Source organism: Topomyia yanbarensis, chromosome 2 (assembly GCF_030247195.1).
Source record: "Topomyia yanbarensis strain Yona2022 chromosome 2, ASM3024719v1, whole genome shotgun sequence".
NCBI classification, from domain to species: domain Eukaryota; kingdom Metazoa; phylum Arthropoda; class Insecta; order Diptera; family Culicidae; genus Topomyia; species Topomyia yanbarensis.
In genome coordinates, this window is record NC_080671.1 from 55,629,323 (window position 1) to 55,647,715 (window position 18,393).

At 40.6% G+C, this 18,393-nt stretch overlaps 1 protein-coding gene across 1 annotated transcript in view; it reads right to left on the reverse strand.

The window, feature by feature from the left end:
• The window catches only part of LOC131685319 (leucine-rich repeat-containing protein 15), a 463,474-nt gene that overhangs the window by 320,373 nt on the left and 124,708 nt on the right, over positions 1-18,393 (reverse strand). The window lies entirely within an intron of this gene.

Genomic DNA, 18,393 nt, shown 5'->3' on the forward strand with positions numbered 1-18,393 from the left:
AGAAGAATCTAGGAAAATGACGTATAGGAAAGTAAAAAGATAATAGACAGAACTTCCGCTCGGACGGGACATCACGTTTGACCAGTCGTTCGATTGAAATACAAAGTGTGTCTCCGGTTTAAGGATTTAGCGTCAAGCCTGCGCTAATCTATTCCGACAATAAGTTAGTTTCGGTTTCTGATGAGTTGAAATCGAAACGCACCCATGACTTTGTTAACTTAGAATTTGTGCCCTTTACGTACAAAGAGTGGTCTCACCAAAAAATTTCGCCCAGGGGAGAAATTTTGGTGATTACTCAATTTTTTCTCCTTGGCGGGGAAATACAACCAAGCAAAAAACTGCCAAACACAAAATTGTGGAATCGAAGATTATATAAAAAGTAAAATTCCAGAGCAAGAAGGGAAAAGCAAAACAACGTGATTAAATAAAACAAACAGATAAAACAGAAATGAATAAAATGTCAGAAATAGTCGAAAAATGATTAAAACAAGAAAACATGGAACAAATCACAAAAAATTCAACTAGCAGAAACTATATGACAAAAGTAAGAAAATGGGGTGAATTAAAAAACAAAAAAAAACTGGAAAAAAGCAAATAAAATAAAAATATGGAGCAACATAGAAAATCGGAAAACGTTGAATGGAGATAAATTTAGGAAATATTGATAAGAATACATTATATGCAAAACCCTATATGCTAGAAACGGGAATTCAGTTACAAAACAGACCAATTTCAAATTTAAAAAAGAAACATGGAATAAAATGTGAAATGGAGGAAATTCTCAGATGGATAAAACAGAAATATAGTAAAAATAAAACTATAGAAGAAAAATTGACAAATACATCGCAAAATTGGATCTAATAAAAAGAATGTTAGAAATTTGCATAAAAATAAAAAGTTAATAAATAATAAAAACACCATGGATCAAATTCGAAAAAAGTTTGCGGTTGGTTCGAAATAAATGCTGCCATTAAAAGCACCATGCTCGCCATAAAATTTGCTCATAATTTTCAATTGATACTTTTGAGATTCATCTAGTAGTTAAAAATTGAAGGATTTTAAATAGTTGAAAAAGTCGGAAGTTTGGTCTTTATTGGTCTAACAATTGTTGTGTAGATCCACCGAATGTACTTGGGTTTGAGTACCCAGGATTTGTCGGAAGCCCGGCTACGTTGTCCGAAGGCCATTCCAGCTTTCTTGGTTCTGATTTGATCTGTCCAATTCAGTTTTGAATTAAGAGTTACCCCAACGTACCTAATTTGATCTACGACAATAATTTCAGAGGCGAAGAACTGCAACGGAGGAGCTTCGGTTGTAATACTTCGCTGCGTGAAAATAACCATGGATGATTTATTTGGATTAACTGATACTCCAATATGAAGACACCATTGTCCAACAAAACATAAGTCCCTTTGCATCAAACCACAAAATGTTGTAATGCAAATCTGGTGATCATTATATTATTATCACCAGTGAAACCATATTCCATGAAATCTAAGCTAACCAAGTCTCTTCAATAAGCCATTGGCGACAAGGTTCCATACAAGTGGTGACAGCACACACCCTTGAGGGCATCCGCAGACGACTCAGTTTCCTTATCTCTATTTGTCTTAATGATGCACACAGATGTCGGTTACTAAGCATTGCGTGCATCTAGGTTGTGATATGTAAAGGTACTCCATGACCGCTTGTTGTTTCTAAAATGGATTCAAAAGACACATTGTCAAAAGCACCTTTAATATCGAGAAAAAATCCTAAACTTCACTGGTTTCGAAAAAAAGCTTTTCCAGTGTTGTAGACAACATTGTTTAACAGGGTGGTAGTAAATTTCTCCCACTGATATGTGTGTTATGCTCACCCAAGCTAGCATTCCGAATACAGTGGTCGATTAAACGTTCCACTGATTTGAGAAAGAAGGAGGTCAGACTTGTCAGTCAAAACGCTTTGTGGCGCGGTCACCTTGGGTATGAATTTGACAGTTATTTCCCACTACGCTAATAAAATGTATCCTGTCGCACTGTAAGAACTTTTTTCAAAATATGCTTTAAGCGTTCATATCTTTTTTGAAGTAGAACTGGAATGATTCCATCTTTTCCCGGAGACTTATACGGAGCAAAACTTTCAATCGCCCATTTGATCGATTCGATTGTCAAAATTTTACGAGAAAATGCCCAAGTATCAGAACTACCTGAAAAGAACTCAGGTGAAGTCGTCAGTGATGGTTCCGTTCAGCCTGGACAGTGCGAGTCAAAAAGACAATTGCGTATCTTTGTCAGACACGTGTTCACCATTAGCAGTTCTAATCGTACTTACATGAAAGACTTTCGATTTCGAAAGTAACTTACTTAAACTATTAGTCTCGTTGAGACTTGAGACATTTGTGCAGAGGTTTTTCCAACCACTTCGTTCAGAGGATCGGAAGGGCATTTCTGTATGGTTTGCGAGCCATTTCTGTATGGTTAAATGCCTCCGACCCGTCTCTGCGTTTGTTATCCCAAGGTTCTACATAACTTTTTCAGTCGAACGAGTTCGGTATTCTACCAAGGTGTTCCTCTAGAAGCGTTTGTTTTTGCCACGTGGAGATTCAATCGTCGGAAGATACCCATGAAACCTAATTGTCAAGCGCCCTTCGGAGAGGTCCCAGTTCGTACATTTGGGATTATGATATGTGGCTATATCTAGCGAGACGTTTAAAAGATCGAAGACTATGATAATGATGGTTCGAGCTTGTTTGGTACGAGTTAGTTTGCCAACTCATGCATAATACCGTCTGAGCAGAGAGTTACATCTAACACCTCTTACCTGTTAGCTCGTGCAAAGATTGAGCGATCTCCTATATTAAGTATGCGTAGATTTGTACTACTTACGTATTCCATCAATTCGGCGCCTCTCAAAATTGTATCTGAGCTACCACAAGTTATGTGGTGGCCATTTGCATCACCGCCTATGAGGAGAAACCCATTTCTGTCACAGTCTGATACAACCCTTTTAAGATTAACAGAAGGTGTTACGATGTGAAAGTAAACGAAGTGTTATCGTAACAAACACTTTATTAAATAATACATTTAGGATGTCTAACGTCTCTGCTAGCCGGTGGTATCGGTCACATCCGGTTGGATGACAACTGCTACTTGAAAACTGTCGGTTGGCAGCTGTCGGTTGACAACTGTCGGTTGACAGGCGTGAGCGTGCGAAGAATAGGGTCGCACTCCAACAGAAGGTGATTATTCAGAATACGGCAAAAACAATAGACAGCACAAATATCGTGAGTTGGGAGGTCGGATAGAAGACATGCGTCAATAGCACTATTAACAATTATACATGAACGAGGCATTTCCCGTGGATTTGTCATGTCATTTTTGTTGAAAGCTACGAAGACAAGGTTAAGTTGCTTTCCAACATGGAAATACGGTTTTTGAACCAAAGTTATGGAAGCTTTTCCTTCCTGCACAAGGCGGAGTAGATTCAAAATTGATGTACGTTTATGCTGAAGATTAATGTGTGCTACTCTAACCATTCTCGATCACAGCACTACACATTTCATCATCAGCACTTGTTGTACAGCCACTAGAAGATACCAAACACGTTGGCTTGTAATCGTCTTTAGCAAACCCCGAAATGGGTATTAGCGACATGACCATCATTTGAATCCCACGATTCGCGAAGAAACAAACGTCCACGGTGTCAGAAATTCGCGTAACACTGCAAGGGTAAGACCCATGACACTCCATGCGCGACTGACCTATTTTCGACCTGCCAGCTATTCAGTCCTCGACACGCAGAAACACCTTGACTTGAGGAATCTTGTTTTCAGTCGCCACTTACGACATAGTAGCAGTAACCCAGTGGATGAATTCTTGGTTTAGAAACTTCAACCCACCGGATACCAGACGGCCTCTAGGCTGGTTTTGTTCGGAGAAAAATAATCTGTTACCAACCTACCAGTGGACACCAGGCACAGCTGGCGTTAGTCGCCCTTACGATCTAAGACATGGGAACAGAAATCCAGTAGGTCAATTCTTTGCTGAAAATTCAGCCATCGGATACCACACGGTAGTGTGGTTCTACTAAATACATTTTCTGTTATTAATACTGCTTACAAACAATCACTTAGGGTCTTCCTGTTTTAAAATGCTTAAGTAATCATTCACACAAGCGCTCAATTACTTGGAAGTTGCTCCATCCGCCGTAGCTCCCATGCTCCGTACTTGGGTTCCCACCGAGACATTGTATCGGGGAGAGTAAAAAATACCACGTCCAGGCACCAAGCCGCTAGAACATAAACAAACATACCTCGTCATTAGCGCACATAAATCTCGTAATCGATGTAACAAAAACGAACAATTATCTGTGCTCACCATGTTTCCTTCTACTAGCTGATGAGTTCAGTACTGTCGTTGGCTGAGGTTTCAAGCCACATGCTGCGACTCGAGATGAGAACAGAACAGTTCCACTTGGGGATGTAATGTCTGGCTGTGGAAGTGTCAATCGCTGATGATGCGGTGCTTTATTTCTTTTAATCATGATAAACAAGTTCCCATAGAAGTTTTCCTCTGCCATTATACGAAATAAGTTCAGCCTGTTATTAATGACGAATCCGATTTCAATTAAATCATCCTTTTCGAAGTATAAGGACCGAATTTTGTGGTGGGACAACCAAGTTTGGGTTTGATTAACTATAATTTGCCCCTTGCCTTGCCCGATCCGTTTCGTATATGATGGTTATAGACCAATGATGAAAGAAACAGCAAGATCGTGTTGAAGTCGATGGAGCAACCCCTCAATTAAGCTTAGTCCGTCTCCGAAAGGTCGGAGGGAACGACTGGGTAGCAAAGTTAGCGAAGACACCCTAATTAATAAGTAATCAGCGCCGCTGATTATCTTTCGCATTTTGCAAAATATGATGAAAAGTTTTGCAGCGGAAGTGTTAAACCTCACTCACGTCACCCGCGGAGTACCAGAGAAACCTAGGGTATCATCCACCAGCTTGATTGCAATCAGCTAGAGGTTTGTGCAAACATCAATAGCAATCAAGTTACAGCTCTCGACCAACTTTGTGCGAGCGATGGTTTTCATTGTAAACTGAGAAGGAACGACGATTGGCCGGCCGGTTTGCTTCCAGCACAACAGTCTACGCGAGACCCTGGCAGAAGAAAGGAGTAACTATATTGCAGGTCATCAATCATTGTGCCAATTGATGGTACCCTTTAGCCCCTAGGGGAAGCGTAACGAGCATCGATTGCAGGATGATTGAATTATTCGGATTGTGTCGATTGATAAGGAGCAAACCAGGTGGGGAAGGGTGCGATGATGAGTGAAGATTTTCGGTAGGGGTGCTGAAATAAATGTGAAATCTGTTCGACATGGACTGGGTAACGAGAATTGATGGCACGTTTATTTTAAAAGATCCTTCAATCTGTCGTTATATTGAGCATCAGATAGCACAGATAATGAATTCGATACCGGAATTAACTCTAACTCGAACAGTACACCCAAAGCAATGAATTGGAGGATTTTTCTTGTGGTATTAAATTGTTATACCATTCCCAGGAGGCATCTAGTAGCAATAATCAAAATTTAGTACGACTATCCTTCATTCGGATGAAACTTTGTACATTATTTCGGTATGCAACATGATGCCACCGGTCTAGAGACCCTCTCGGCTCAAGACAAACTTTCGAAAAAAGCGTACGTGTTTGTAGTATAAAAGTAGTATAATACTACTTTCATACTACAAATACGTACGCTTCCTTCGATCCGGTCACAAAACTTGATAGTTCCTAGATCTCCTAGAGTTTTTATATAGCAACAGTCTTTCTTAAGACTGCCCATAATTTCTACTCACTAAGTCTTTTTCAAGACTAAATCGTTTTTCAAGAATAATTCAACTAAAAGAAATATTTAATTCTTCCAACATGTCTGGGTCCTCCCAAAAAGGACGAGTGCCAGATAAAAAAAAAACTGGAAACTTCTCCACCCGAAAATTCAATTGATTGTAGCATCTCATTCGATATTTCTTGTGACGTGAATGATATTTTTTGGAGTTTTTAGAACCGTGAAAATTGATCTTTTTATTGGACACACTGAGAAAAGATATGTTCTCAAGCAGGAATCGAACCTGCGATCTCCTCGTCTCTAGTTGGATGCGTTAACAACTCCGCCATCGAGGAACTGTGATGATTTCATCACAAATTCCCAACAGTATCGTGATCACCACAACCCCAATACCTACTAATGAACCCACCGACCCCCAATGTTTCCTATAAGCAAGTCGTCACCACCCCCTCTCTTCGATCGACCAAATTTCTCTCGTTATCGATTTTTAGCTTCAGGCTTCCCGCTTGAGATATTAATATCACTGTTTGCGTTCCAGTTCAGACATCTGCTGATAGGCTTTGACTTAAATATGTTTCTCCATAGATCTATTCACCACCAAAGTCTGACGATGTCTGAGCTAGCTCATGGGACGCAAAAAGCGATCAGACTTCCCATGCATATCGTCAAGTTTGTACCTGTGTACAAAAATTCGTGCAACGCGTCTAACCTCAAACATGCTTCGACGCGATGTTCAGGTTCGCCTCGAACATCGAACCCAAGCGAACGATGTACAAACTCTAGTCCAAGCATCCGTGTACGTACACCAGGTGTATACACGAAAACAATTCGTATAAGGTAAAAAGAGTCTACGCTAGTGATGGTGAGAGTGAGAAAGAGAAAACGGATGCCACGTACGTATGTGTATGCACACCGTGTACGTACATAGGGTTCGGTTGTGCAGGCGAACATGTGCACGTGTTTAGGTAAGAAATAGCATGTTCGAATTCGTACACAAAATGTTGGTTTAATATGAGCACAGAACCAGAGCGAACATTGTGTACGATGTTCATTTGGGAAGACCAGGCATTGCATTTATCGCTCATATGAGTAAATGCGCCCGGATAGTTTGCTACTACGACAATAAAAACTCACATTATCATACGAAAAGTTATTGGCACTCACACATTTTCTCTGGATAAATAAAACAGCCGGAGAATGAAAGAATGAGTTTATCACGGTATCCTTTTTTCGCTCGCTGCTTTCCTGTCGTTATTCCAAAACACGAAAAAACAAGTCTATTATATTTCTTTGCCGCTTTTCTTTGTAATTAAGTGTATTTTTTAAAGTTTTTATTGATTTCCTCAAAATTAAAATTTTATCACCTTCTCCGGTGAGAAGGAAAAAGTCAAATAAAGTTTATCCGGAAAATCATTCTGACGCTATTTGTGGAGACGGAGAATTTTGCGACTCATCTTATCTCGGAAAAGTTGGACCTCGGATAAGCTTCTTCTCGCGTGAGTGAGAGAGAATTACAATGCCTGGGGAAGACTAACAACGCTAAAAATATCTCCACAGCATCACAATGCAGCGGAATTACGCAGGAACTTTTTTAATTCATTTTTATCGTATGTTCATAATTCGAAAGTGTTAGAAAAAGCACATTTTATGTTCCGCGTGCGGCTACCGTGGGAATATTGAAGACCAGCGGTTCTTAACCTTTTTCGTACCACGGATCCCTTCGAAATCACCCTGGGTTCCTGCGGACTCCCACGGGTAAACATCGATCTTGTATGCTATCAATATGTTATTTTCAGTTTGTTGGGAATAGGATTTGAAATTTCAATATTCACTCGGAAAATATATTTTTCTTCACGACCCCAGGTTGAGAATCACTGTTATAGACGACATGGGGGTAGAATCAAAAATCTGACCCAGTGTCGTCGATGCCCAAGCTTTGGAGACGGAACAAAAACTTGTCATTTAGATTCCAAATCTCGACAAACATATGATTACGGCCTAAAAGTCAACTGTCAAAATCCATTTTGAATGGAAATTCCGGACAAACCGTTACACGCCAATCACAGATGTTGGTAGTAAACGAAAGAGAAAAGTTTTCTCTTTCATAAACTGTTGTGAACTATGTTCGACTGGTAACGGTTTGTCTGGAATTTCCATTCAAAGTAGATTTTAACAGTTGGCTTTTAGGCCGTAATCATATGTTTGTCGAGAAATGCATGATTTGTGTTCATAACTCCAACACAAAGGACGCTTATCCGGCGAAAGAAACCACAGAAAGTTTCAAATGCGCGGGTTCGGCATTGTAGCGAAAACGATAAATCGAATTTCTGGATATGTCTTACTAGAGACAAAATTACAAATTATCGTTTAAAATGACAAAAGCAACGAAGAAAAATTTTATTAGGTACACTTAAAGAAAACAAGGTTAAAAGTGTGAATCGGCTTCAAAACAGAAATACAACTTCTCTACCTATACCAGGATCTTCTATCATCGTCACACCATCCTACAATGGTGCGTCATCTTATGCTTCAGTGTCAGGTAACACGACTACAAGAACGATGACTACCATGCCTCCAATTTCGTTTTCACACAACGCTTACTTTTCTTCAACAAAACTAGGTAGCATCACGGAAGAAAAATTGAATTTCTTGCAGGAATCAATATTTCGATTGATGACTGCCATGCTAAATTCAACCTCCATGTTTGAAGCTTTTCAAACTGAGTGAGAATTTATAAATAAATTTGTATTGAATTTAAAATTTAAAAATGGCTTCAAATAACACGGGGCCACAGTGATTTTGTACTTTTCAAACGACCTAGTATAGCTAGTAGATCTCATCAAATTGAACATCAAAAAACCTGTTTCAATTCACCTAGTGGTGCAATTGTGTCTTTCTCATTTATCCAAGCTACGATTCCATGGCTGGTTATGTTCAATACCATGGTGGAAATGTACATTATATATTCATTAGATTTGCATATATATACAATGGATCGACAGCCACGATCTTGCGATGCTATGTGTCGACACTGAAACATCGTTTGATTCCTCACTGCATACCCCTAACTACATCTACATAAGTCCAAAAAAGCCGGAATTAACTTGACGATTTTCAGAGCGATTGATTAACCTTTCTATATGAGAAAGGCAAAAATGTGCCAAAGTCAGCAAAAGTCAATTTTTACCACACAAAAGTGGCTACCCTTAACTGTTGGCTAAGGAAGCTAGTTTTGCCCCTTTGTGGGGTTCTCTGGTGATGAATAACCGACACCACATATTATGCCAACCTGCCTCCTTTGCTCACCTTTTCCTGTTAGCTGTGGAGGAGAGCAATGCTCGTTCGTTTATCCACCACAGCGAGAGTAGCTGGTGCTTTTGTATTCTTGGCACTTAGTCGGGGAAGTGAAATACTACACCTAACTAAACTAACAAAACCGTTCTCATATTTGGAAAATGTACAGCTATCTTTCAACGCCATGAAAGAGTGGTGTGCAGTAAGTTTAGCAAAAACATAAGACTCTACGGTAATTGTGAGATAATATTGGTAATGGAACAGTACGTATTTGTCTCTTTTTTTGCTCAAAATAATAAAAGAGCGATTGAAGTGCTCTAAAATGTCGAGCAATCGCTTTGATTCAAATTTCTGTCTAGTTTCACTTATAATCCACCATCCCCCAGATCAGTGAAAATCTCCGGGTCAAAGGCACTCAGAGGTGGCAACCCTAACTCATATCTAATTAAAAGTGGCCTTTTTCAAATTTTGAGTAATTTCTACTCATATCTAAGTAAAGGAGGCTTTTTAAAATTTTGAGTAATTTCTACTCGTATCTAACTAAAAGTATACTTTTTTCAAATTTTAGTAATTTTCAATTATATTCATGTAAAAGTGGAAAGTGCGAATTGTGAATATATTTATACTCATATCTAATTAAAAGTGAAATTTTTCATATTTTGTGTAATTTCTACTCATATCTAATTAAAACTGGATTTTTTTCAAATTTTGAGTAACATCTACTCATATCCATGAAAAAGAAAACTTTTTCAAATTTTAAGTAGTTTCTATTGATATCTACATAAAAGAGGACTTTTTCAAATTTTGAGTAATGTCTACTCATATCCAATTAAATGTGGACTTTTTTCAAATTTTAAATAAAGTTTTACTCATATTAGTAAAAGTGAACTTTGTATAATTTTTAGTAATTTCAACTCATATCTAATTAAATAGAAACTTTTTCAAATTTTTAGTGATTTCTACTCATATCTAAGTAAAAGAGGACTTTAAAATTTTGAGTAATTTCTACTTGCATCTATTTAAAAGTGAACTTTTTCAAATTCTACTACTCATATACTAACTTCTACTCATGTACAATTAAAAATGGACGTTCCAAATTTTTAGTAAATTCTACTCATAACCACATAAAAGTGGACTTTTCCAAATTTTGAGTATTTCTACTCAAATCCACGTAAAGGCTGGGTAATGCGTAAGACAGAGCCTCTTCCCAGCAACTCCTTTCCCTACCTCCCCGTGGTACTGGTCGGAAACTACGAGAAACCTTAGGGAAGATCGGGTAACCAACCCCGGTGGGAACTTTGGTCGTAGGCTGACAGGGAAGGGGGGGGGGGGGGTTGCTGCTGCAGGCCTGAGCGCCTGAGCGTCTGATCTCCAGGAGGAGCGGCTCACAACAGCGTCTGTTCCCCATGTTAGAGGCGGCTGATCATCGTCCGACTGCCAGTGAAGGACTCTAAGCTCAACTGTGCACTATGGTCCTCCGGAAAGTTAGGGAGTTGGTGTCAGGCCTTGCGAGCCAGCCGTAAAAAACCAATTGCAGCGAAAAGTCAACAAGATAAGAATGCGAACCCATACCAATGGCGACGACCACTGCGACGAACAGGAACTAGCAATTGGAAGCTCGGAACGTGGAACTGCAGATCTCTCAACTCCATCGGGAGCACCCGCGTACTCGCCGATGTTCTCAAGGACCGCGGGTTCGGAATCGTAGCGCTCCAGGAGGTATTTTGGACAGGATCCATGGTGCGAACGTTTAGAGGTAATCATACCATCTACCAGAGCTGCGGCAACACACATGAGCTAGAGACAGGTTTTATTGTGATGGGCGGTATGCAAAGGCGCGTGATCGGTTGGTGGCCGATCGACGAAAGAATGTGCAGGTTGAGGATCAAGGACCGTTTCTTCAGCATCAGAATAATAAACGTGCACAGCCCTCACTACGGAAGCACCGATGATGACAAAGACGGTTTCTGCGCGCAGCTCGAACGAGAATACGAGCGCTGCCCAAGCTACGACGTCAAGATCATCATTGGGGACTTAAACGCTCAGGTGGGCCAGGAGGAGGAATTCAGACCGACGATTGGAAAGTTCAGCGCTCACCAGCTGACGAATGAGAACGGCCTTCGACTCATCGATTTCGCCACCTCCAAGAACACGGCCATTCGTAGCACCTTTTTTCAGCACCTGGAGATCACCGCTACATACGGAGTCGCAAATCGAGCACGTCCTGATCGATGGACGGCACTTCTCCGACATCAGGACCTATCGTGGCGCTAACATCGACACTGACCACTACCTGGTGATGGTTAAATTGCGCCCAAAACTATCCGTCATTAATCATGTACGGTACCGACGGCCGCCTCGGTGCGATCTGGAGCGACTGAAGCAACCAGATGTCGCCACTGCATACGCGCAACGCCTCGAGGCAGCGTTGCCGGACGAGAGAGAGCTCGACGTGGCCCCTCTAGAGAGCTGCTGGAGAACAGTAAAAGCAGCCATCAACAAAGTAGCTGAGGACATTGTTGGGTACGAGAAACGGAGACGACGGTACGATTTATTCGACGAGGAGTGCAGAGCGGTTTTGGAGGAGAAGAATGCAGCACGAGCGGCCATGCTGCAGCATGGAACCCGATAGAATGTGGAACGATACAAACAGAAACGGAGGCAGCAGACACGTCTCTTCCGGGAGAAAAAACGCCGCCTGGAAGAAGCGGAGTGCGAGGAAATGGAACTGCTGTGCCGTTCTCAAGATACACGGAAGTTCTACCAAAAGCTCACCGCATTCCACAAAGGCTTCGTGCCGCAAGCCGAAATATGTAGGGATAAGGACGGGAGCCTGCTGACGGACAACCGTGAAGTGATCGAAAGGAGGAAGCAGCACTTCGACGAGCACCTGAACGGCGAGGAGAATGTAGGTACAGATGACCAAGACAACGGAGGATTTGACTACGTCGGCGCAGTTGAGGACGGGAATGAACCAACTCCCACGTTGAGGGAAGTTAAGGATGCCATCCAACAGCTCAAGAACAACAAAGCAGCTGGCAAAGATGGTATCGCAACAGAACTCATCACGTTGGGCCCGGAAAAGTTGGCCACTTGTCTGCACCGGTTAGTAGTCAGGAACTGGGAAACCGAGCAACTACCGGAAGAGTGGAAAGAAGGGGTGATCTGTCCCATTCACAAGAAAGGCTACCATTTGCAGTGTGAGAACTTCCGAGCGATCACCATTTTGAATGCCGCCTACAAAGTGCTATCCCAGATCATCTTCCGTCGTATATCACCTAAAGTAAATGAGTTCGTGGGAAGTTACCAAGCCGGCTTCATCCATGGCCGGTTGACAACTGACCAGATCTTCAACGTACGGCAAATCCTCCAGAAATGCCGTGAATACCAGGTCCCAATGCATCACCTGTTCATCGACTTCAAGGCGGCATACGACGGTATCGACCGCGTAGAGCTATGGAAAATCATGGACGAAAACAGCTTTCCCGGGAAGCTGACTCGACTGATCAAAGCAACGATGGACGGTGTACAAAACAGCGTAAGGATTTCGGATGAACTTTCCAGTCCATTCGAATCTCGACGGGGGCTGAGACAAGGTGATGGGCTCTCGTGTCTACTATTCAACACCGCTCTGGAAGGTGTGATGCGACGAGCCGGGCTCAACAGCCGGGGCACGATCTTCACGAAATCCGGTCAATTTGTATGCTTCGCGGACGACATGGACATTATCGCCTGAACATTTGGAACGGTGGCAGACCTGTACACCCGCCTGAAACGCGAAGCAGCAAAGGTCGGTCTGGTGGTAAATGCGTCCAAAACAATGTATACGCTGGTAGGCGGAACCGAAAACGACAGGATCCGGCTAGGAAACAGCGTTACGATCGACGGGGATACCTTCGAGGTAGTGGAGGATTTTGTCTACCTAGGATCCTTGTTAACGGCTGACAATAACGTGAGGCGTGAAATCCGAAGACGCATCATCAGTGGAAGTCGAGCCTACTATGGGCTCCAGAAGAAACTGCGGTCAAGAAAGATTCACCCCCGCACCAAATGCACCATGTACATGGTTCTCTACGGACACGAGACTTGGACCATGCTCGAGGAGGACCTGCAAGCGCTAGGAGTTTTCGAGCGACGGGTGCTAATGACGATCTTCGGCGTTGTGTGCAGGAGCTCGCTGCACTTAAAGGCGAACCCAGTATCCAAAAGGTGGCCAAAGCTGGAAGGATACGGTGGGCAAGGCATGTTGCAAGAATCCCGGACAACAATCCTGCAAAGATGGTGTTCGCTAATGATCCAGTTGGTACAAGAAGACGAGGAGCACAGAGAGCACGATGGGCGGACCAGGTGGAACGTGATTTGGCGAGTGTTGGGCGTAACCGACGTTGGAGAGCTGCAGCTACAAATCGAGTATTGTGGAGGCAAATTGTTGATTCAGTGTTATCATGAAATTGATGTTGAACTAAATAAATGAATGAATCCACGTAAAAATGAACTTTTTCCAATTTTTGGGTAACTTTTACTCAAATCCAAGTAAAAATGAAATTTTTCCCTAACTTAGTGACAGGACTAAGCTAGCGCCGGATTGACGCTGGCTCCAAAAACAAAAACACAATTTGTGTTTCTGAGCTAACCATAGTCATGCGTGATATCCCGGAAATCGTTTTTGGGAGTTAGCGTCAATCCGACGCTAGCTTAGTCCTGTCGGTAAGTTAGTACCGGATTTGGATGAGACGAAATCGAAATGCGAATTCCATAACTATATAGTTATAGGTTTTGTTTCCATAACACGCAGATGTGGTTAACAATAATTTTCTCGTTAGTGGAGAAGAAAATGTTTTTATCTAAATATTTCTCCACTATGTTCAAATGTAGCATTGGGATTAAAACCATGTTTTTGACGTAGGACTACGTCTTTGTTATCGATATAGGGGTGCACGTTGCAAATTCTACAAAAATGGTATGTAACGAAAAGTGGTCCAATTTTAAACGCATGTAATTCAGCCATCTCACGACAAATTTTCAAATTTTTTGCGCATATCGCCCCGAAATACTTCTAAGAATAGATTCCAATAGATAAACCCAAAGATTTGTGATATCATGGCATTAAAAATTTAAATAATGAACAACCCAGTCAAAATATCGCGCATTTACACGCAGAAGATAGCGCTTCCCTAGTCCAGCACGACAGATTTGTGTACCTAGCGCGCTACGCTTCTATGAATGACGTCATCATCGACTATTTAAACGGACAGATTTCGCCGAAATACGCTCAGTTGCCTGTTGAGCGGCAGGCGAAGCAGATCGCTGCGCTGTGTGTTTTCACAGCCAGTGTAGCTGAGTTAGAAGTCCGTTACACTGCTTGTGTAGGTACGCTACCCAGTGAATGCGAATCAGCTTGTCCGTATGCTATCTTTTGTGTTGTGCTTGTTTCCAGCACACTTTTGTGTATAATTATTCGTACACAAAATAGTTTGTACATGCGAGCTCCATTTGCAAACACGGTTAACATAGTGTCGTGGTATTAGTTGTCTCTTTCGCTCTACCCATCATCATCAGCGTTCATTCATATGGCTTTGTGCGCTTGGGTTTAATGTTTGAGGCGAATGTGTAGGTAGGTGGATCTCATTTGTTACTAAATTGCACAACGAAAGTTTATTATTTACGTTCGATCAATTCATTGATTCATTTCCCCATCACGTGATTCATTTCCACTCAGCTTATAGTATTTTGATTCTACTAGTAGGTACATCTTGTCCATATATAAAATTGTTTTCGATTCTTGTATATTTATAGTTTCGATATATGATTAAGACCACTGCATTCGCTATATTTGTATGCGTACTTTAGGAAAGTTACAATAATGGCAAAATATAACTAGAATGCTTGGTCTATACATGAAATGTGATTATGTTGTCTAAAATTTGATTTTTCTTCACTGGTCCGGGTTTTTTACCAATCGAAAAGTTTTTACAAGCTAATCTTATGCTATAAAGATTTAGTTCCAGATATTATTTTGGTCACAGTTTTCTGTCTTCTTTCCTCAGATCTTCTTAAATAAGTTTGATCGGATTCGATCACCTACTACAAATGAATTGATCTGGTAACAAAGAAGGTTTGGTTCAATATGTAATATTCGATGTTGATTGGTTGTAATTAAACCAAACGTAAGAAATGTGTTTGATTTATTATTACTATAAATGTACAAAGAAAATAAATATTTTACATTATACACTGCTGGCCAATAAAATAGGTGTGTGATAGATTATTTTGTTTTTCCCTCAATTACGCATACCAAGTTGCAGCAGTCTCAATCACACCTACCGCACACAGAAGCCTTGGGATCTGTCAAGTTACTAGTGAGTTGTTTGCGCTGATTATATTTGCAATATTTGTCAATTTGCAAAACAAGACTACCGCAGGCCTTTTCGTGTGGTCAATATAATAGGTGTGTGTAATATATTAACGTGTTATTATTTTACATAATTCCATTATACGTTTTATTTGGTGAAGTTTGAATTCTGCGTGTTAATAAATGTATTTTAATGTTGAATAAGTCAAAGATTTGTTATAGAATGGGTCGAGCATCTCACTGTACTCAAGTGGAGCGAGTTTTGCTGAGAAATTTTGTTCAAGAAGATAAGACGTATAAATAAATCGCGAATACACTGCGGCGTTCCGAAAACTTCGTTACAAAGGCCTTAAAATCTTTGAAAAATGGAAACATGCAAAAAACCCAAGAAAAAATCTGCAGCAGCTGACCATCATATTGCAATTTTAGCGAAATCTGATCCATTCGCGTCATATAAGTTCAATTCAGCACAAATTGGAAAAGGTGTAGGTCCGAGAACAGTTCGCTGTAGGCCGTAAAATTCCACTCTTCCAGAAAGTATTGCTAAGAAGGTTCCACTATTTCGAAGCCAAAGCCTTTGAAGAAAAATACAATTTGCTTTTCAACAGCGTTAATGCGCCTGGTTCAGAAGGAATCAAAAATGGTGACATATCCTTCGGAGGGACGAATCAAAGGTAAACCTGTTTTCCTCCGATGCACAACGAAACGTTAAACGTCCAAAGTGCAAACAGTTTGATCTGCGACACACGCAAAATATGGTAAAACACGGAGGCGAGAACAATGAGGTTTGGGGCTTGCTTTTCGTGGAATGGCGCAGGTCCTATTCTTCGCAACGCCACTATAATGGCAAGATTCGAATGCAAGGCTAAAGGATGGACATTAGAGTGGGACATGGTTATATGAAAAAATAAAATTTCGCTCCGAGTAACTTTTTGGGTCCCATTTAGCTCCCAGAACAACTCTGCAAATTTTTAGTTCGATCGGTGAAACTATATTTTTGCGCCCACGGTTTAAAGTTTACATGGGATTTCGTATGGGGAAAACGTCTTTTGCAAATTAATTCTTCCAAGAGTCACCCGTTACCTCCTAAAAATAAATGGATATCTGATTTTTATAGCAAATTTGTCATGGAAATAAAGTCTAGAAGACTGCAAAACAATCTGATGCTTGTGGAAAAAGTTATTAAGCAAAAACCGATTGATGCCCTGAAGAATGATGAAAATTTTACTTTTCATAGCATCACTGCTGCTGATGGTCGAATTATATACAAAATTTTTAATTTTCTCTTTTTATATACAAAAGAAGACTCAATTTATCCCTCAAAACTCTTGCGATGTGGCCAAACAGTATGGGAAAATGATTTAGACACATTAAGAGAATATCAAAACACAATTGCATACAATTGGACAACCAACAACAGTGGTGCAAGAAAAAATGAATATTTTATCAATCGTCAGAGCATCAATTGGTTTCAGCTTAATAACTTTTTTCTTAAGCATCAGATTGTTTCGTAGTTTTCGAGACTTTATTTCTGTGTCAAATTTCCTACAAAAGCCACATAACGGTTTATTTTTAGGAAGCAATGGGCGACTCCTGGAGGAATTATTTTGTGAAAGTTAATTTTCCCATATAAAATCCCATGTAAACTTTGAACAGTGGGCGCAAAAATATAGTTTCAGGGATCAAGCTAAGAATTTGCACAGATGTTCTAGGACCCAAATGGTTCCCAAAAAGTTGCTCGGAGCTGGAATCTATTTTTTGTCCCACCCTAATGGACATCCTAAAGGTTATCATGCAGTCCTATGCCAAAGATAACGTGCCTTTACATGACAGTTTCAGCAAGATATTGACCAAAAACACACATCGAAGTATGTAAAGGAATGATTTCGGGATAATAAAGTGAGTATAATTTCGGACCATGCCGATCTCCTGTCATCAATCCCGTAGAAAATTTACGGAATGTACTTAAAAAGAAGTTATTCGATCGAAATTTCACAAATAAGGATCGTTTGTGGGAAGCAGCTTAAAAGGAATGCTATCCTATACCAACGGAAACTTATCAGCGTTTGAATGACTCAATGCCAAGACAAATGGATGAAATTTGGTTGAATAAGAGAGCTTACACAGGTTACTAGTTGTTAAAAATGTTGAAATCTTAAAATCATTGGATTTGAAAAATTTTAATGCAATAGATTACAATACACCTATTTCATTGACCAGGTACTTTTTTGGATTTCATGGAGAAGAAAGAGTTACGACAAAGCATAACATTTAATTTACAAATAAAAGTGTTTTTTTTTCATATTTACGACTGTGCCTAACTATAAAATATTTGAATATAAAAATGTTTTTAGAGAAAACTCAAAATTTCATGTATTTTTATCTCACACCTATTTTATTGACCAGCAGTGTAGTAGTATAGTCCTACGTCTACAGCTCGTGCAACCCCATAGGGCTGCCCCTTGTAGTTTTTATAATAATTGAAAATGGAGCACCCTGGCGTAGCAGGAGTGCACACGCCTAGCTTACACCTTGCAGGTATAAGAGTTCATGTGAAGCTTTCATTATTTGTTGAGTTTACATTTGCGTGATTACATTTATCCCCTCGAGCTAGCGTATTGAGATGAATATGGCAGCAGTAGCTCCATGCTTCAATGCTGGATTGTCCTTCGATACGACAGTGACCTACAGTATGAACTTGACCACCAAAGCTTAACTATGGGATTCACTGCAATAACATATGATCAGTGAAATAAAGTTACACAGCGACACTTCTTCGTGTGAGTGTGGGAGTGTTTTTTTCAATTAAAGCATTCAAACCACAACTCACATTGCACGCTTCGTTAATCACAAACTATAGCGTCACCGCAAATACCCTCGCACCTTCGAGCCGTGAAAAAAGACATTATGCC